We start from the raw sequence: 22873 nt of genomic DNA, 5'->3' as shown, positions 1-22873 counted from the left end.
CCTTACTTTGACATGGCTTGTTAAAAGGGAGAGAAACAGTACGTTCATGTTGGTTCACGTGGTACGATGAGCTCCAAGTATTCTGTGAAGCAATCATTTACAGGGTCAGGCACCATGGGTCAAGTCAGGCACAACGGTGTGGGAGAAATATTCTATGATAATCTGAAGTAAAATGATTTTTTTCAAAATACGTTAATTGCTTGATTTTATAAGTCACTGAGGGCTATGACTAAGGCAGGGAATACATTAAAATTCAATTTTACAAAGCATATTTAATGCAAATGAAAGGTCACAATGTAAAAGTGCCTGTGGCATCCCATGGTTTTAAAACCAACTGATTCTTAGAAGCTGCTGCTTAAAATATGTAAGCTTCCATCATAAATTAGTTTTTAAAATAACCAATTATGGTAGGTATTTAACTTAAAACAAATGTATAATATTCAATTTCAAAGTGGATTTTAGGGCAAAGAACTAGCTGATGTGTTTCTACAAAGTACACGCTTTTTATCGGGGGGGGGACTATGTTGTTAAAATATTTATTAAAAATCTTGACATTCTGCATTTAGATTCATTTTATACTGTAGCGTCATTTTAGTTTTTAAATTTTTATTGGAGTATAGTTGATTTACAATGTTCTGTTAGTTTCTGCTGTACAGCAAAGCAAATTGGTTATACATACACATGTATCCACTCTTTTTTAGATTCTTTCCCCATATAGGTCATTACAGAGTATTGAGTAGAGTTCCCTGTGCTATACAGTAGATTCCTATTAGTTATCTATTTTATATATAGTAGTGTGTATAGGTCAATCCCAATCTCCCAATTTATCCCTCCCCCCCTTTCCCCATCCCACCATTAACCATGTTTGTTTTCTACATCTGTAACTCTATTTCTGCTTTGTAAATAAGTTAATTTGTACCATTTTTTTAGATTCCACATATATGCGATATCATACGATATTTGTCCTTCTCTGTCTGACTTATTTCACTCAGTATGACAATCTCTAGGTCCATCCATGTTGCTGCAAATGGCATTATTTTGGCTGAGTACAAAACATTACTGTCACCCCCTGGAAATTAATGTTTTTAGCACATTGGAAAATCAAGCATCTTTAAGTGTCTTTCAACAACCTGTACTATATTTTTAAAATATAAAGTGAGTTTTCATTTCTATTAAAAGTCAGTTTTACCTAATAATTTTGGTTCAGGTATATGCTAAAAATAAAATTTTAATGTATCTTGCTGTGTCTGTGGAGTGTCCTTATTGGGAAGGGAGATGTGTAGGTTGAAATCTATAGGGGCAAATAGGTGAATAAATAAATTATTTTTTGCATAACAGGGACAGAAAACTAAGAGCCTTGAACTTGTAAATTATTACTATTATTTCAAAGAAAATAGAAGCATAGTAGGTAAAGTTAAATATTATTTAATGAAGCACAGTATGTTATTTTAAAATATGTGCAATATGATTATGTTTATAGCACTTTATATGTACAGTATAAAATAGCATGAGATAATATAAAAGCAACCAATTTTCAGTGAATATATCTATATAAACAGGTGAATATAAATATCTGTATTTGGGGTATAAACTCTTGAGGACAAGAATTTTATTTTTTTCTCTTTCATCCATTGCTATATCTACAACAGTAGTTCACACATTATAAACACTCAATGATTATTTTTGAGCAATTATTATTTCCTTATATCGCAACTTATTGTGAATTTTTTACTCTGTAATACACTGCTTATATAACTGACATGTACTTAGAGTGTAACTGGCAATGATATATTTAACTTTTGGTAACATGAACTCATTATTTTGGCAGTAATGCCAAAAGTCTTTATAGGTCTTTGTCAAAAATCAAAATAAATAAGTTGGGTACTAAAAATAAATTCCTCTCTCTTCACTATCGGAAACATGACTGTCATGGATGAAAGACACCAAATGTTGAAAAGAGATCATCATTTTTTCATTCATTCATTCACTCATTCATTTAAGAAACCTACTGTGGCTTATAAAATAACAAGACATGTACTATTTCCTCAAGGGATTTACAATTTAGTGGATGATATAGACATATGAACACATAAGTGGCTGGAAATGTTAATTGTTAGCAATGTGCAGAGACACAAAAGAACCAACTAACCAAGAATTTGGACAGCAGTGGAGAGGAGGAATCAGAGAAAGAGATGAAGCTTGACCCAAGACTTTAAAAATAAAACAGGAATTAACAATATTATTTCAGCCACTTCAAGATATATAGATCATAAATAAAATATATATTTTAAAATCTGAATACATATACAAATATGCATCCCCTGTACTTCCTATTAATAAAGAATATTTAAGCCACTAATCAACCCTCAAAATTATTTTAAGCATTGAATATTTTTATATATAGTTCTTAATAATTTTTCCCAGCCACAGTTCTTTTCATCATTCTAGGTAATTTTAATGTTTTTATGGAAAAACAAGCAAGCAAACAACAAAACAAACTTGCCCTTCATTCTTTTGAGCAAATTAAGAGAAGATAATTCTTCACATCCATTGTACTTCAGGTATCCATTCTGTTGATTGCCATGAACCCCAAATACTCTACCTATGAATTCTTAACTTGAATATTTAATCTTTGTTTGAAACCAACTATTTTCTCTAATACATTTTTATAATTATAGCTATTATTGTGTTTACCAATAACTTTTAATTCCTTAATGCCTTTACTTTCTCTCTCTTGCCTTCATTTATTTCCTTATCCAGCCTGGATTACATCATGAAAAATTTTAGCCACTTTTTTTATATTATCACTCCCTTGTTATATGTTGAAATATAGTTTCAGGGTCAGGAAGAGAATGTAAACAGAGCAGGTGGAGAAGGGAAAAATCAAGATATAAGAGAATGGGATCCCATCATTTCACACAACAAGTGTTATGGACTAAATATTTGTATCCTCCTCCCAAATTCATATGTTGAAGTATTAACTTCCAATGTGTCTGTATTTGGAGATAGGGTCAATAAGGAAGTAATTACAATGAGAAGCCTGCACACCACAACGAAGAGTAGCCCCCGCTCTCCGCAACTACAGAAAGCCCGTGCACGGCAATGAAGACCCAACGCAGCCAAAATAAAATAAATAAATTTTTTAAAAAGAGATTAAATGGAGAAATGAGGGTAGAGTCTGATTCAAAAGGGTTAATGTCCTTATATGAAGGGACACCAGAAAGCTCTCTTTCTCTCTTTCCATGTGCACAAAGAGGTCATGTGAGTACAGAGCAAGAGGATGGTCCTCTGAAAGCCTTGGAGAGATTTTCATCAGAAACCTCCCTGCTGGATGTTGAGCTGGGATTTCTAGCCTCCAGAACAGTGACAAAATAAATGTCTGTGGTTTAAGCCACCTAGTTTATGGTATTTTGTTATGGCAGCCTGAGCCAACTAACACATCAGGCGTCAGAAGAACAACTGAGCAAGCAATTTGCAAATGGGGAGGTTATGGTTGGAGAATATTCTATGAGTTTAAGATTTAGGAAAAGCCAAACTGTAAAGAATGGTTATGAGAGTGAGTGGCTGCTCACAAGGCTGCTCATGAAATCTTACCTGTTTTCTAGTTCAATCAGTCTCCCATCCATTTTGTTAGCCCACTACTAATGAGTCCCTTTTATTTTATAGTGTTACGTTTTTGCTTAAAATATACTAAGTGAGCATAAAATCAGAATATGAGAAAGGAAAATCAGATTTCTTATAGCTTCCAGATTTAGTATACTTTTCAGCTGGACAGCAGGAGATGAATTCTGAAATCTTTTGTTTCTGTGAATGCCACTTCCATGTTTAGCAAACATTTCTTTTGGTATTTTTTTGTTTGTTTCTTAGATAGGCTGTTCCTACAGTCAAGTTCCCATTTGTTGCTATGGTAAAATTCACCCTGATATTCATAACGATGTTCACGTGATCATAGAGGCAAGCTAGGTCTTCACATAATGTATTAATTTAATTCAATATACTTGAAGATATGGACATAATATCCATTGATGCTTCCACAGTCATTAACAGAAATAACCTCACCAGATAATTTAAACATACACTTACTAACCTTATTCTTGAATTTACAATCTTAAAAAAAACTATATACACATATACATATGTACTCTACAATATACATAATGTAAGAAATTCCAACGTTGACAACTCTTTGAAAACCATTCAAGTACAGACACAGGTCTATAGAAAACAATATTTTTATAGATGTCTCATAAAAAAGAGAACGTCCTCCCTTTTAAAGGTTGCTGGTGAATTTTGCTTTAAGTATTCCTGCCTCACGATGTACACAAAAATTTCTGGCGTACTGCTGATATACATATGAAAGCTGATGGAGTGAAAGCTCTTTCAGACATGGACATAGTTATTCAACCTTATTTCAAAAACACTAACATAATATTCATACTAATTTCACACGCCAAAATTAACAACTGCTGTTCTTCAAAAAAATTTATTCAGGATGAAAAATGTGAACATCTTAAGCTGATTGATCAATATTCTTGTATACCTCCTACTTCCCTATTACAATTACAGAAGATGACCATTCAGGGCTGGTCTCCTCTTTGGCATCTGAGACTGAAAAAGTGAGGTCAGATATGGTCTCTGCGTCTCAGCAAGCACATTCAGATATTCAGGAGTCAGAGATCTGAAGTGTTCATTCAAACCTATATCCCTAAATTGTATTCTCCTATTCACTCCGAATTAGAGTGTGAGTATGAGGAGGGGATGTTCTACGGAAATGGGAATCCATGGGAAGGGTACTCAGTCATTTGCATCACCTGGTTATTATTCTTAGTTGCTTTTCTTGGAAAAGAGGGGAAAGAGATAAGAATGAGAATGAAAATCCCACCAGCCTTCCTTCCTAACGCATCCAATATGGTTATAAACCCCCAGCTTTACCCGACTTTCCTTCTCTCTCCTCCACCCCAGCCCCAAACAGAGGTGATTTATAGCACTTCTGAGTCTTGGCACATTAAAAAGATCAGAAATCTCTAATGAGGCTTCCGCAAGCCATCATTTTAAGAGTATGGTTTTTCCTTTTGTATTTCTTGCCCAGATTTCCCTGCCCTTCTCTCCCCGACTCCTTTATCCCTTATATGAGTCTGAGTCACTTAACTTTTTCATAAACTCAGTGATTGGTGTTGCTTTTGTTCCAGTATATTAGCTCAGAAATTTTTTCAAAACTATCCCTTCAATTACTGAAAAAAAATTAACTTAAATCTTGGCTTGACATAATTTATCATAATATCACTGTCAAGAATTTTACTCTCAGGAAAACTAAAATAAGGTAAACAGCTATCCTTATAAACATTTCTTAGAAAAGACTTTCTATCAAAGTGTGATATGTTTCAATATGTTTATTCATTTTAATTTAGTTTTAAATATACATTCTTTCTAATAAATAACACATTCAATAAAAACATAAAAACGAAAGAAAATTAAAAACTTTAAAAAATATACATCTTAAATCACTAAAGTAACCACAAATTGTAGAGTGTAAAATACTACATATTTTTATTTTCAGGGAACATACATTATAGGGTCTATTATGGGTTAAATTGTGCCCCCCCTCAAATTTCTATGTTGAAGTCCTAACCCCCAGTACTTTAGAATATGACCTTATTTGGAAGGAGGGTTCTTACAGATATAATTAAGATGAGGTCATACTAAAGTACAAAGGGCCCCTCATCCATTATGAATGTTGTCCCTATAATAAGAATGCCCTTCCCTGGTGGTGCAGTGGTTAAGAATCCGCCTGCCAATGCAGGGGACATGGGTTGGAGCCCTGGTCCAGGAAGATCCCACATGCCACGGAGCAACTAAGCCCATGCACCACAGTTACTGAGCCTGTGCTCTAGAGCTCGTGAGCCACAACTACTGAGCCCATGTGCCACAACTACTGAAGCCCACACACCTAGAGCCTGTGCTCCACAACAAGAGAAGCCACTGCAATGAGAAGCCCGCGTGCCACAACTAGAGAAAGCCCGCACAACAACAAAGACCCAAAGCAGCCAAAAATAAAATAAAGTAAATTAAAAAGAATGCCATGTGAAGAGCAAAAGACAAGCACCCAGGTACAATGTCATGTGAACATGGAGGCAGAAATGAAGATGATGCACCTACACACCAAGGAATGCCAAAGACTGCCAGCAGACCACCAGAAGCTAGGAGAAAGGCATGGAACAGCTTCTCCCAATTTATAGTTTATATATGAAAGAAGCCCCTCAAGGCATGTGAGTAAAATGTTAATCTGTTTATATACAATAGATTTAAAGACAACTTGGAAATACATTTACTTACATATCCTGAATATTAGAGCAATACATGTACACTGAAAATAAATGAAACATTAAAAAGCACATAGAGGGGCTTCCCTGGTGGCGCAGTGGTTGGGAGTCCGCCTGCCGATGCAGGGGACACGGGTTCGTGCCCCGGTCCGGGAGGATCCCACATGCTGCGGAGCGGCTGGGCCCGTGAGCCATGTCCGCTGAGCCTGCGCATCTGGAGCCTGTGCTCCACAGCGGGAGAGGCCACAACAGTGAGAGGCCCACGTACCGCAAAAAAAAAAAAAAAAAAAAAAAAAAGCAAATAGAGTAATAAATATCACAAATAATTCTATCATCCAATAACAATTACATGCTATTTGTAATTCAGTTTTCTCAATAACTCAATAACATAATGAGTTACCCAAACATATCTTATATATAAACCTTTAACAGTTTATTCATACAGCACAGAGCATATATACTTGCCAAGGCTCATTACGTACAGTGTAAAAGCTGCTTTAGAAAGGCAGTACATATATGAACTCTCAATTCAAATATGAGTGTCCACCTGTAACTCCTTTGCTTTCATGATGGTAATGTTCAGTTTAGATGTCTCCAATTTTGTAAAATAAATATAATATTTAATTATCATTAAAACAATTGGAATATTTCTTATATTTTCAATTTTTTTCATTTGTGAAGTATCTAATGAGATGCAATTTATTCTTATTATTAAATGCTTAGAATTTTTCATATATTAAAAAATACATATGTATAAAATATATTTCTGTGGTTTAATTTCATTACTAATCTCATAATATTTTAAAAGATAATGGAACTATGAATATTACAAAATTATATCTTGTATATCAATGCAATTTTCCTTGAGTTGTTAATTTGATTTAGTGCATATATAGATTCATTAATATTAAACATTCCTGAAATAAACCTGAGTATCCTGTACTTTTGCATCTACTCATGAAATGTACATCATACTTTGGACCCTATTTTTTTTTAATCTCAAATACAATGGAAGGTTTAAGATGCATCAGTGACTTGTGTATTATAGTATTTAGTATTCCAAAAACTCTTAGGCAAAGTTAATTTTCTCTTTTGATAGTAATCAGAATTTTTTCCCTAGATACTTTTAGGATACTTTTTTTTTTTTTGCAGTACGCAGGCCTCTCACTGCTGTGGCCTCTCCCATTGCAGAGCACAGGCTCCGGACGCGCCGGCTCAGCGGCCATCGCTCATGGGCCCAGCCACTCCGTGGCACGTGGGATCCTCCCGGACCGGGGCACGAACCCGCGTCCCCTGCATCAGCAGGCGGACACTCAACCATTGAGCCACCAGGGAAGCCCTAGGATACTTTTTTATAACAATTTGATGCTACATTATATTGGTGTTTATCTCTTTTCACCATTTGCTCGCAGTAAAAGTGTTTCTTCAGATGGGCGTAGTACTTGTGCAACTGATGTAGTTATTGTTGTATTTGTTGTTTATTTGTTTAATATATTGTTGCCTGATATGTTATTGATATGGTATGATTTATGGAACCATATCTTGACTGATGGACATTTTCTGTATTTTAATTTTTTCCTCGGCCACAAAACATCTTCTGTGTATGGAAATCAATATCCATGTGTATAACTGTTTCCTCCAACTTTGCAATGGAATAGATCCCCAGAAGTGCAACTGTTGGATCAAAGGTATTTGTACATTCAGTATTGCTTTTCAAGAAGGTTACCATAACTAATATTATACCTATGTGTCAAAGTATTATTCTTCCTACATACCTGATGCAAGATATTTTAATCTCTTTTAAAACTGTAAATCTGATTAGGCCAGCAAATGGCCAAATCTAATGAACCACATATTTTTATAAGTAAAGTTTGTTCCAACATGACTACACCAATTCACTTCCTATTATCTATGGCTACAACAACAGAATGGCAGAAGACATGTCAGAGAGGTCATGTGGCCCACAAAGCCTGAAATATTTATTATCTGGACCTTTACAGAAAAAGTTTACAAACTTCTTTAATTTAATGGATTACCCTAATTGACTACTATTAGTTTCCAGTAACTTATATTTAAATGTATATTTGGCTATTTTGATTTGGTCTTTAATTCCTTACCTATATACTTTGCCAATATTTATATAATAGTAAGGGTTTTGTATGGTTAAATTGTAAGAGATTATCTGTAATTTGGATTGAAAATATTTTCTTAATATCGTATTTTCTATTGACTGTGTTTTGATATTTGTAAGTTTTAATTTCTATAAGTAGCCCATCTTTTTTTAAAAAATAGCTGCTTTTTCCTGCCTGGTTAAAATATCTCACCAATCTGAGCAAAGAGATTATAATTTAATAAACACAAAACTTTTAATTCACTGAAAATTTAATTTTAATGGTTTATGATGGGTTATAAGTGTCCAATATTTTTTTTAACATCTTTATTGGCGTATAATTGCTTTACAGTGGTGTGTTAGTTTCTGCTGTATAACAGAATCAGCTATACATATACATATATCCCCATATCTCCTCCCTCTTGCGTCTCCCTCCCACCCTCCTTATCCCAACCCTCTAAGTGGTCATAAAGCACTGAGCTGATCTCGCTGTGCTATGCGGCTGCTTCCCACTAGCTATCTATTTTACATTTGGTAGTGTATACATGTCCATGCCACTTTCTCACTTCGTCCCAGCTTACCCTTCCCCATCTCCATGGCCTTAAGTCTATTCAATACGTCTGCGTCTTTATTCCTGTCCTGCTCTTAGTTTCTTTGGAGCCTTTTTTTTTTTTTTAGATTCCATATATATGTGTTAGTATAAGGTATTTGTTTTTCTCTTTCTGACTTACTTCACTCTGTATAACAGACTCCAGGTACATTCACCTCACTACAAATAACTCAATTTCATTTCATTTTATGGCTGAGTAATATTCCATTGTATATATGTGCCATATCTCCTTTATTCATTCATCTGTCGATGGACACTTAGGTTGCTTCCATGTCCTGGCTACTGTAAATACAGCTGCAGTGAACATTGTAGTACATGACTGTTTTTGAATTATGGTTTTCTCAGGGTATATGCCCAGTAGTGGGATCGTTGGGTCATATGGTAGTTCTGTTTTAGTTTTTTAAGAAGCATCCATACTGTTCTCCATAGTGGCTGTATCAATTTATATTCCCACCAATAGTGCAAGAGGGTTCCCTTTTCTCCACACCCTCTCCAGCATTTATTGTTTGTAGATTTTTTGACGATGGCCATTCTGACCAGTATGAGGTGATACCTCATTGTAGCTTTGATTTGCATTTCTCTAATGATTAGTGATGTTGAGCATCCCTTCATGTGTTTTTTGGCAATCTGTATATCTTCTCTGGAGAAACGTCTATTTAGGTCTTCTGCCCATTTTTGGATTGAGTTGTTTGTTTTTTTGATATTGAGCTGCATGAGTTGATTGTATATTTTGGAGATTAATCCTTTTGTCAATTGCCTCATTTGCAAATATTTTCTCCCATTCTAAGGGTTGTCTTTTCAACTTGCTTATGGTTTCCTTTGCTGTGCAAAAGCTTTTAAGTTTCATTAGGTCCTATTTGTTTTTATTTCCATTTCTCTAGGAGGTGGGTCAAAAAGGATCTTGCTGTGATTTATGTCAGAGTGTTCTGCCTATGTTTTCCTCTAAGAGTTTTATAGTTTCTAGACTTACATTTAGGTCCTTAATCCACTTTGAGTTTATTTTTGTGTATGGTGTTAGGGAGTGTTCTAATTTCCTTCTTTTACATGTAGCTGTCCAGTTTACCCCACACCATTTAGTTGCTTGTAGTAATCTCTCATGATCCTTTGTATTTCTGCAGTGTCAGTTGTTACTTCTTTTTCACTTTTCATTCTTTGATTTAAGTGTTCTCCCTTTTTTTTCTTGATGAGTCTGGCTAATAGTTAATCAATTTTGTTTACCTTCTCAAAGAACCAGCTTTTAGTTTTATTGATCTTTGCTATCGTTTCCTTTATTTCTTTTTCATTTATTTCTGATCTGATCTTTATGATTTCTTTCCTTCTGCTAACTTTGGGTGTTTTTTGTTCTTCTTTCTCTAATTGCTTTAGGTGTAAGGTTAAGTTGTTTGTTTGAGATGTTTCTTATTTCTTAAGGTAGGCTTGTATTGCTATAAACTTCCCTCTTAGAACTGTTTTTGCTGCATCCCATAGGTTTTGCGCCATCGTGTTTTAATTGTCATTTGTTTCTAGGTATTTTTTGATTTCCTCTTTGATTTCTTCAGTGATCTCTTGATTATTTAGTAGCGTATTGTTTAGCCTTCATGTGTTTGTATTTTTTTGCAGTTTTTTTCCTGTAATTGATATCTAGTCTCATATCAATGTCATTGGAAAAGATACCTGATAAGATTTCAATTTTCTTAAATTTACCAAGGCTTGATTTGTGACCCAAAATATGGTGTACCCTGGAGAATGTTCCATGAGCACTTGAGAAGAAAATGTATTCTGTTGTTTTTGGATGGAATGTCCTATAAATATCAATTAAACCCATCTTGTTTAATGTGTCATTTAAAGCTTGCACATCCTTATTTATATTCCTTTTGGATGATCTCTTCATTGGTGAAAGTAGGGTGTTAAAGTCCCCTACTATTATTGTGTTATTGTCGATTTCCCCTTTTATGGCTGTTAGCACTTGCCTTATATATTGAGGTGCTCCTATGCCAAATATATATATGCATATATATTTACAATTGTTATATCTTCTTCTTGGATTGATATTATGTACTGTCCTTTTTTCTCTCTTGTAATAGTCTTTATTTTAAAGTCTATATTGTCTGATATGAGAATTGCTATTCCATCTTTCTTTTGATTTCCATTTGCATGGAATATGTTTTCCATCCCGTCACTTTCAGTCTGTATGTCCCTCCGTCTGAAGTGGGTCTCTTGTAGACAGCATATATACAGGTCTTGTTTTTGTATCCACTCAGCCAGTCTATGTCTATTGGTTGGAGCATTTAATCCATTTACATTTAAGGTAGTTATCGATATGTATGTTCCTATTACCATGTTCTTAATTGTTTGGGGTTTGTTATTGTAGGTCTTTTCCTTCTCTTGTGTTTCCTGCCTAGAGAAGTTCCTTTAGCATTTGTTGTAAACCTGGTTTGGCGGTGTGGAAGTCTCTTAGCTTTTGCTTGTCTGTAAAGGTTTTAATTTCTCTGTTGAATCTGAATGATATCCTTGCTGGGTAGAATGATCTTGGTTGTAGGTTTTTCCCTTTCATCACTTTAAATATGTCCTGCCATTCCCTTCTGCTTTGCAGGGTTTCTGCTGAAAGATCAGCTGTTAACCTTATGGGGATTTTCTTGTATGTTATTTGTTGCTTCTCCCTGCTGCTTTTAATATTTTTTCTTTGTATTTAATTTTTGATAGTTTGATTAATATGTGTCTTGGCATGTTTCTCTTTGGATTTATCCTGTATGGGACTCTTTGCACTTCCTGGACTTGATTGACTATTTCCTTTCCCATATTAGGGAAATTTTCAACTATAATCTCTTCCAATATTTTCTCAGTCCCTTTCTTTTTCTCTTCTTCTTCTGGGACCCCTATAATTCAAATGTTTATGTGTTTTTTGTTGTCCCAGAGGTCTCTGAGACTGTCCCTAATTGTTTTCATTCTTTTTTCTTTATTCTGCTCTGCGGTAGTTATTTCCACTATTTTATCTTCCAGGTCACTTATCCGTTCTTCTGCCTCAATTATTCTGCTATTGATCCCTTCTAGAGTATTTTTAATTTCATTTATTGTGTTGTTCATCGTTGCTTGTTTCCTCTTTTGTTCTTCTAGGTCCTTGTTAAATGCTTCTTGCATTTTCTCTATTCTGTTTCCAAGATTCTGGATTATCTTTACTATCATTACCTGAATTCTTTTTCAGTAGACTGCCTATTTCCTCTTCATTTGTTTGGTCTGATGGATTTTTACTTTGCTTCTTCATCTCCTGTGTATTTCTCTGTCTTCTCATTTTGCTTAACTTACTGTGTTTGGGGTTTCCTTTTCATAGGCTGCACATTGTTAGTTCCTGTTGTTTTTTGGTGTCTGCTGCCAGTGGGTAAGTTTGGTTCAGTGGGTTGTGTAGGCCTCCTGGTGGAGGGGACTGGTGCCTGTGTTCTGGTGGATGAGGCTGTATCTTGTCTTTCTGGTGATCAGGGCCACATCCTGTGGTGTGTTTTGGGGTGTCTGTGAACTTATTATGATTTTAGGCAGCCTCTCTGCTACTGGGTGAGTTTGTGCTCCTGTCTTGCTATTTGTTTGGCATAGGGTGTCCAGCACTATAGCTTGCTGGTCCTTGAGTGGACCAAGGTTTTAGCCTTGAGCTGAAGATCTCTGGGAGATCTTTTGCTGTTTGATATTACCTGGGGCTGGGAAGTCTCTGGTGGACCTATGTCGTGAACTCAGTTCTCCCACCTCAGAGCCTCAGGCCTGACACCTGGCTCAAGCACCAAGACCCTGTCAGCCACATGGCTCAGATGAAAAGGGTGAAAAAGAAAGAAAGAAAAATAAATAAATAAATAAAAATAAGTTATTAAAATAAAAAAATATTATTAGAAGTAAAAAAAAGTAATAAAAAGTAAAGAAAGAAGAGAGCAACAAACCAAAAAACAAATCCACCAATGATAATAAGCACTAAAAACTATACAAAAAAAAAAAAAAGGACAGACAGAGCTCTAGGACAAATGGCAAAAGCAAAGCTATACAGACAAAATCACACAAAGAAGCATTCACATACACACTCACAAAAAGAGAAAAAGGAAAAAAAATGTATATGTATATATCTATATTTAAAAAAAGGAAGAAAGCAACCAAATTGATAAACAAATCTACCAATGATAATAAAGTCTAAATACCAAACTAAGATGAACATAAAACCAGAAACAAACTAGGTGCAGAAAGCAAGCCCCAAGTCTACAGTTGCTCCCAAAGTCTACCACCTCAATTTTGCGATGATTTGTTTTCTATTCAGGTATTCCACAGATGCAGCATACATCAGGTTGATTGTGGAGATTTATTCCACTGCTCCTGAGGCTGCTGAGAGAAATTTCCCTTTCTCTTCTTTGTTTGCACAGCTCCTGGGGTTCAGGTTTGGTTTGGCCCCACCTCTGCGTGTAGGTCACCTGAGTGCGTCTGTTCCCCACCCAGACAGGACAGGGTTAAAGTAGCAGCTGGTTAGGGGGCTCTGGCTCACTCAGGCTGGGGGGATGGAGGGGTATGATGCTCTGAATCCCCTCTCCTCGTGCACCCTGAAACAATGGTCTCTTGACTCTTACACAGGTCCCAATTTTTTCCCGGACTCCCTCCTGGCTAGCTGTGGCACACTAGTCCCCTTCAGGCTGTGTTTACGCAGCCAGCCCCAGTCCTCTCCCTGGGATCTGAACTCCGAAGCCTGAGCCTCAGTTCCCAGCCCCCACCCACCCCGGTGGGTGAGCAGACAAGCCTCTCAGGCTGGTGAGTGCTGGTCGGCACCAATCCTCTGTGTGGGAATCTCTCTGCTTTGCCCTCTGCACCCCTGTTGGTATGCTCTCCTCTGTGGCTCCAAAGCTTTCCCCCCACCCACACCCCGTGTCCACCAGTGAAGGGGCTTCCTAGTGTGTGGAAAATTTTCCTCCTTCACAACTCCCTCCCAGAGGTGCAGGTCCTGTCTCTATTCTTTTTCTTTTTCTTTTTTGGCGGTGCACGGGCCTATCACTGTTGTGCCCTCTCCCATTGAGAAGCACAGGCTCTGGATGCACAGGCTCAGCGGCCGTGGCTCACGGGCCCAGCCGCTCCATGGCATGTGGGATCTTCCCGGACTTGGGCACGAACCCGTGTCCCCTGCATCGGCAAGCGGACTCTCAACCACTGCGCCACCAGGGAAGCCCTGTCCCTATTCTTTTGTCTCTGTTTTTTCTTTTTTCTTTTGCCCTACCTAGGTATGTGGGGAGTTTCTTGCCTTTTGGGAGCCTGAGGTCTTCTGCCAGCATTCAGTAGGTGTTCTGTAGGAGATGTTCCACATGTAGATGTATTTTTGATATATTTGTGGGGAGAAAGGTGATCTCCATGTCTTACTCTTCTGCCATCTTGAAGGTCAGAAGTGTCCAGTTTTATTTCATTTGTGTTTTCATCTGTCTTTTGAAATAACAAGTTATTCATCTATTGAAATCACATATATACAATCCCATATATGAAACTTCCTTAAAACCTTATAATACTCCATTTCATATGGTAAAAAATTACATGTAAAACCTAAACGTGTTGTTTTTCAATGTTACTTCTACTTAACACCTTAAATTTTACTGAAAAGGCTATTTTTCCCTATTGAAGATTGCTTATGTTATCTAAATGTTTATATAACTTAAATACAAACCAGCATATACTTTTCCTACATAAGTCATTTATACCATTGGTTACATAAACACTGTTTATATGAATGCAAGTGACGTATTTGTTTTTATACATTACTGAATCCCAAACCCTTAGCATAATGTCTAGCATAGAATGAGCTTTTAATAGATTTACTTTCAAACACTTTTATTGTATATCTAATGTTTAAAACCTCTCAAAATAGAAAACAGTGAAACATTTTAAGCAGTGTTTAGAAATATGCTATAAGAAGTTGTTGCTCATAAAACTTAATGGACTGAAAAATAAATTTCTACAAAGGAAATTAAAATAACTTCCTTTTAATCACATAAAATTAAAATATCTCTTGTGAAGATAAAATAATATTAAAAGTTATCATTATAATAGCTATAAGTTTTGAGCCCATATTTTGTGCCAGATGTGTGCTAGAAGCTTCATGGGAATTACACATAAATTTATGCGCAGCTAAACACTAATTGCAAGAGGAAGGTGGGGACAGATTAGGTTATAAAAGAAAGTGGAGAAAGTGACACTTTAAATTTAGCAACTGATTAACTGTATTAAGCTGATTAAAAAAAACCCAAACTCAACAGCTGGGAGACTGGTGACATTTTTCATCTTTGGCCAAGTATGTGTGGTTCCAGAAGAGACTAGAGAGTGGGAAAAAGCCTTAGGCTAGTTATTACTGCATCCACCTGTGCTTGGGAGAGCATAAAGTGTAGATTATTTATCAGGTTTTATAATCTGATAAATGATAAAACTTATAATCAAGTTGGTTTTCATTGCATTCTGTGTAGTATAAATATGTATATATTAAACATTTATATGTCATAAATATGATAATTTAGAAAGTCAGAAATCTGGTTTTCATCTTAAATTTCTTATTCTAGATGACAAAAGATATAAGTGATCTTAGAAAATAAATTCTAATGGAGTATGTTTGAGGCATTATTTAGAAAGCTCTGAAAAACTGACCAAATATTTAATTGTGTTTGAATATGATATGAGTCTTTTAAAGTAAAATTGGATTTTTATGAAGTTAGGATTGGTGAAACATATTTCACATCAAGTCATATTAATGGTTTTAAAATTTAAATTCTAATAAGTTTCACAAATGTATATATAACCACCACATCATATCAAAATTTCCTTTGTGATTTTTAGTCAGTCTCCTCCCTCCTACCCAAACTCTGTCAACCACTGATCTGAATCTGTCCCATAATACATTCAAATACAGGTTTTTGAGTGTATATACATTTTCATGTCAGGTAAACAACTAGAAATAAGATTAGAGGGTAACAGAGTAAGTGTATGTTTAATCTTTGAGAGGCTTACAAACATTTTTTCAAAGTAGAGATACTATTTCAGGTTCCTATCAGCAACATATGAGAATATCAGTTACAGGATATTTCCACCAATATTTGATATTTTCCATTTTGTTGATTTTAGCCATTCTGATAGTGTTTAGTGATATCACATTGTGGTTTTAATTCACTTACTTAATGATTACTGATGTTGACTGTCTCTTCATATGTTTATTTGCAATTGATTTCTTTAGTGAAATGTCTGTTGAAATTTTGTACCCAATTGTTATTGTTTTTTTCTTATATTGAGTGTTAAGTAAAGTGTCCTTTTTTAGAGCCTATTCTGTGGCTTGGTTTTTCATTTTCTTAACAGGGTCTTTTGAAGCAAATTTTTTTAATTTTGAAAAGTATAATTTATCATTTTTTTCTCAAGATCTAAATGTATGAAATTTTGTACTCTTAAGCAAGGACACATAACTTACAATTATTTCAGTGGGAAAACAAAAGACCAAAAATTGGAATTTGCTGAGAGTGTCAACTTGTCACCAGGTATGACACACCAAATACATGCAAGTATGTTACTGTCTTTTGTATTGTCACAGTTATAGAATGCTTGCAGACCATGGATTTATACATATATCTACACTATTAAACTTTAATTATTGTTATTTTTCAGAATATTCTAAAGTTTCCAATTATAAATTCATAAGAGTTCATGGGAATATTTTATATATCTATATTTTTAAATATATTTTACAGTATAATAAGCACAGGCTCAGGGAGTCAAAGAGCTTGAGTCTAAAACTTCAAGAGGTCATTTGCAAGACATACAGCTTTGGGAAATTTACTTAGATTTGCAGTGTCTTTATTGACTTATCTGCTAAATCAGAGGTTTGCAGATTATCAGAGTTCAGAATGCTCATAGTAACCATTTTTTTTATTTTGTCCTGGTACACATAGCCCAAAGGAAATAGGTAACAGTTCCATTTATTAAGTAGTGAGTTCTATCACAGTTAAAAATATTTATGTCTTGACAACTTAATGGTCATTTAAAAAATAATCCATAAAAATTGAAAGAGAAATAACTGTTCTTAATTCTTTTATAGGTTTGCTATTACCTAGAATCAATAACTATAACAAGTATTTCCTTTTATTCAGTATATCACCTGTTCCATTACAAAAAATACCAATACTTATTAAATACTGTTCACTTTCTAAGACACAACACTCTGATTTGACACCACCGCTCTCATTTCCTGTTCTATATTGATTTTTTCATTGTACTTGCCTTTTACATAAGGCACTCTAAAAACTCAGCTTCCCAAAAATGTGTCATTGAGAGAAGAATAGTGCAATCTAATCTGAGAAGAGTAACTTCCTCCAGCTGGTAATTCATATGGTGTCTGGCAAGTCTCAAGTATTGTCCCCAAATTTAAAATACTCCCTGTGAGTTTTCTGGGTCTCTTGGGGCAAATTTCTTCAATCAACTTGGAAACCATGGTGTTAAATGGAAATATGAAATGCCCAAATCAAAGACTGAGACAGAGAAGTTTCTCTCTCTCTCTCTCATTCCTTCACATGTCATCCCATTTTTAAATTCTACTAGCTCTACCTTCATAATAGTTATCATCTCCATTTCTGCCATCTAATAAAATCTATTCAGAAATATTAACCATTTTTCACACATCTTTACCTTACCAAGATTTGCTCTTTACTCTACAAGACCAACATTTACTACTATTCGAATTTCTAGAAGATTAGTCCAGTGATTTGCCATAGTAGATGAGTAATAATTGAATGGTGTATGGACTGAAGTAGATGTCTAGTGACACAGGATATGTCTAAGCTGAAGACTAAAATTCAGATGTCTGAATTTTAGACACAGAAAAAGCTTTTGACAAAAGTCAACATCCATTCATGATAAAAACTCTCATAAAGTTGGTATAGAGGGAACATATTTCAATATAATAAAGGCCATTTATGACAAACCCACAGCTAACATCATACTCAATGGCAAAAAGCTGAAAGCTTATCCTCTAAAATCAGAAACAAGGCAAGGATTACCAGTCTTGCCACTTCTATTTAACATAGCATTAGAAGTCCTAGCCACAACAATCAGAAGAAAAGAAACAAAAGACATCCAAATTGCAAGGGAAGAAGTAAAATTGTCAGTATTTTGCAGATGACATAATACTATATATATAAAACCTTAAAGTCTCCACCAAAAAATTAAAACTAATAAATGAATTCAGTAATGTTGCAGGATATAAGATTAATATACAGAAATCTATTGTTTTTCTATACACCAATAATGACCTATCACAAAGAAAAAGAAAGAAAGCAATCCCTTTTAAAATTGCACCAAAAAGAATAAAATACCTAGGAATAAACTTAACCAAGGAAGAAAATGACCTATATTCTGAAAACTATAAAACAATGATGAAGGAAATTGAAGATGATACAAAGAAATAAAAAGATATCACTGGTTCATGGATTGGAAGAATTAATATTTTTAAAATGTAAATATGACCTAAAGAAATTTACAGATTTAGTGCTATCTTTATCAAAATACCCATGACAATTTTCACAGAACTAGAACTAATAATCCAAAAATTTATATGGAAGAACAAAAGACCCTGAATAGCTAAAGCAATCCTGATAAGAAAGAACAAAGCTGGAGGTATCATGCTCCCTAACTTCAGATTATAGTACAAAGATACATTAATCAAAACAGTATTGTACTAGCACAAAAACAGACATATAGATCAATGGAACAGAATAAAGAGCCCAGAAATAAATCCATGCACTTATGGTCAAATAATCTATGACAAAGGAGGCAAGAATGTACAATGGGGAAGAGTCTCTTCAATAAGTGGTGCTGGAAAACTGGAAGGCTACATGTAAAAGAATGAAATTAGAACATTTTCTCACATCATACACAAGAATAAACTCAAAATGATTAAAGACCTAAATGTAAGACCAGATACTATAAAACTCCTAGAGAAAAACATAGGCAGAACACTCTGTGATACAAATCATAGCAATATTTTTTTGGATCTCTCTCCTAACACAAAGGAAACAAAAGCAAAAATAAACAAATGGGGCCTAATTAAAATTAAAATCTTTTGCACAGTAAAGGAAACCATGAACAGAATAAAAAGGGAACCTACTGAATGGGAGAAAATATTTGCAAATGATAGGACTGACATGGGTTAATATCCAAAATAAAAAAAACACCAAATACAATTCAATATCAAAAAAACAAACAACTCATTTAAAAAATGGGAAGAAGATCTGAATAGACATTTTTCCAAAGGAAACATAGAGATGGCCAACAGGCACATGAAAAGATGCTCAACATCACTAATCATCAGTAAAATGCAAATAAAAACCACAATGACACATCACCTCACACCTGTGAGAACGGCTGTCATCAGAAAGAACACAAATAACAAATGTTGGCAAGAATGTGAAGAAAGAAAAGGGAACCCTAGTACACTGCTGATGGGAATATAAATTGGTGCAGCCACTATGGAAAACAGTATGGAGGTTCCTCAAAAAAATAAAAATAGAACTACCATATGATCCAGCAATTCTACTCCTGGGAATATATTCAAAGAAAACAAAGACACTAATTTGAAAAGATACCTGTTCATAGCAGTATTATTTACAACAGCCAATGTGTGGAAACAACCTAAATGTCCAACAAGAGATGAATGGATAAAGTATATATATATATATATATATGGGGCTATTACTCAGCCATGAAAAAGGATGAAATATTGCCATGTGCAATAACATGGATAGAAATGAAGGGTATTATGCTTAGTGAAATTAGGCAGATAGAAAGACAAATACTGTATTTTATCACTTATATGTAGAATTTAAAAAAAGAAAGAATGAATATAACAGAACAGAAACAAACACACAGATATAGAAAACAAACTAGTGGTTACCAGTGGTGAGAGGGAAGGAGGGGCAAGATAGGGGAAGGGGATTAAAGGTACAAACAACTATGTATAAAATAAATAAGCTACAAGAATATTTTGTACAGATAGATAATATAGCCAATATTTCATAAATACTTTAAATGAGGTATAATCTATAAAAATATTCAACCACTATGTTGTTCATCTGAAAGTAATATATTGTGAATCTATATATTTCAATAAAAATTTAGATTTAACTTTGAAAAAAAATCAGATATCTACATTCCAGTACATTGTCTATGACAATGCCAGACTATTAAACATTTTCTGAAAGCAATATTGGGAGAAGCATGACAATGAGAAGAGTGTTTTTATTCCTTCTGAGTAATAACTACACAAAGTACCTTGCCTGTGTCCATAAAAGTAGAGTAACTCTTGTTTAACTCCAATAGCAACAGCCTTATATACAACCTTATCAATCTCTTCTACCTCATTGCTGTGATATAGTAGATAACTCCCAATCCATGCTGATTAGAATGCTATACATCCTTTAAGATATAACTTATTTAAAATTTTCAAACATACAGCAAAGATGAAAGAATTTTGTAGGGGATAATTAGATATACTCCAAACTGGATTCTAACATTAACATGTTGATATATTTGCTTTATCATTTGTCTATCCATGCCTTTATACATGTATTTGTCCACCTTACTTTTTGAAGCATATCAAAGTTAATTGAAGCTATCAATATGCTTACTCCTAAATATTTCCAAATGCATTTGTTAACTAGAGTTCAATAAGTGTTGATTTTTTTTCTTTTGGTGTAAAATAGAATTTGATGAAGTACACAAATATTAAGTGTATGTTGGCTGAGTTTATATACAGATAAATACATGTATCTATGTACATGCCTTTAGGAACTTGTATTTTCTTTTAATAGCTAATTAAATTGCAACCTGAAACATTTAATGTGAAATATTTTATCAGTTTTCAGTTATAAATATGTCCACTTTTATACTGTGATTCCTTCTTTGAACACTGCATTATTCTGAAGTTTTTAAGTATTGAAACTTATATATGTTTATTAATTATTTCAATTTAATTTTATTTTGATCAAAGAACAAATACTTATGCTTGCCATTTTTTGAACATTGTTGAGATATTCTTTACAGCCTAGCTCATGTTAAAATAGTGTGTTCCTCATATAATTGGAAATCATCCATATTTCTATGCACTGGATGTAGTGATTTCTATATGTATCTTCAATCATTGTTATAAATTATGTTGTTCCAATTGTCTAAATCCTTATCAATTGTTTTTCTGATCTATTACCATGAGAGAGGTGTTAAAAATCTCTCATTTTGATTGCATTTTTTTATTATCCTGAGTTTATTTATTTATTTATTTATTTAACATCTTTATTGGAGTATAATTGCTTTACAATGGTGTGTTAGTTTCTGCTTTATAACAAAGTGAATCAGCTATATGTATATATATGCCCTCATAACCCCTCCCTCTTGTATCTCCCTCCCACCCTCCCTATCTCATCCCTCTGGGTGGTCACAAAGCACCGAGCTGATCTGCCTGTGCTATGCAGCTGCTTCCCACTAGCTATCTATTTTATATTAGGTAGTATATATAAGTACATGCGACTCTCTCACTTTGTCCCAGCTTACATTTCCCCCTCCCCGTGTCCTCTAGTCCATTTTCTATGTCGGCATCTTTATCCCTGTCCTGCTCTTAGGTTCTTCAGAACTCTTTTTTTTTTTTTGGTTCCATATATATGTGTTAGCATACGGTATTTGTTTTTCTCTTTCTTACTTCACACTCTGTATGACACACTCTAGGTCCATCCACCTCACTACAAATAACTCAATTTCGTTTCTTTTTATGGCTGAGTAATATTCCTACTGTATATATGTGCCACATCTTCTTTATCCATTCATCTGTCGATGGACACTTAGGTTGCTTCCATGTCCTGGCTATTGTAAATAGAGCTGCAATGAACATTGTGATTGTGGTACATGACTCTTTGAATTATGGTTTTCTCAGGGTATATGCCCAGTAGTGGATTGCTCGGTCGTATGGTAGTTCTATTTTTAGTTTTTTTAAGGAACCTCCATACTGTTCTCCACAGTGGTTGTATCAATTTACATTTCCACCAACAGTGCAAGAGGGTTCCCTTTTCTCCACACCTTCTCCAGCACTTTATTTTTTATAGATTTTTTGATGATGGTCATTCTGACAGGTGTGAGGAGATATCTCATTGTAGTTTTGATTGCATTTCTCTAATGATTAGTGATGTTGAGCATCCTTTCATGTGTTTGTTGGCAATCTGTATATCTTCTTTGTAGAAGAAGATATTTAGGTCTGCCCATTTTTGGATTGGATGGTTTGCTTTTATTGATATTGAGCTGCATGAGCTGCTTGTAACTTTTGTAGATTAATCATTTGTCAGTTCCTTCATTTGCAAATATTTTCTCCCATTCTGAGGGTTGTCTTTTGCTCTTGTTTATGGTTTCCTTTGCTGTGCAAAAGCTTTGAAGTTTCATTAGGTCCCGTTTGTTTCTATTTCCATTTTTCTAGGAAGTAGGTCAAAAAGGATCTTGCTGTGATTTATGTCATAGAGTGTTCTTCCTATGTTTTCCTCTAAGAGTTTGATAGTGTCTGGCCTTACATTGAGGTCTTTAATCCATTTTGAGTTTATTTTTTTGTATGATGTTAGGGAGTGTTCTAATTTCATTCTTTTATATGTAGCTGTCCAGTTTTCCCAGCACCACTTACTGAAGAGACTGTCTTTTCTCCATTGTATATTCTTGCCTCCTTTATCAAAGATAAGGTGACCATATGTACGTGGGTTTATCTCTGGGCTTTCTATCCTGTTCCATTGAATGATATTTCTGTTTTTGTGCCAATACCATACTGTCTTGATTACTGTAGCTTTGTAATATAGT

The sequence above is a fragment of the Grampus griseus genome, assembly GCF_964374135.1.
Source record: "Grampus griseus genome assembly, chromosome: 3".
Taxonomy (NCBI): domain Eukaryota; kingdom Metazoa; phylum Chordata; class Mammalia; order Artiodactyla; family Delphinidae; genus Grampus; species Grampus griseus.
Note: the sequence above shows the minus strand (reverse complement) of the source record.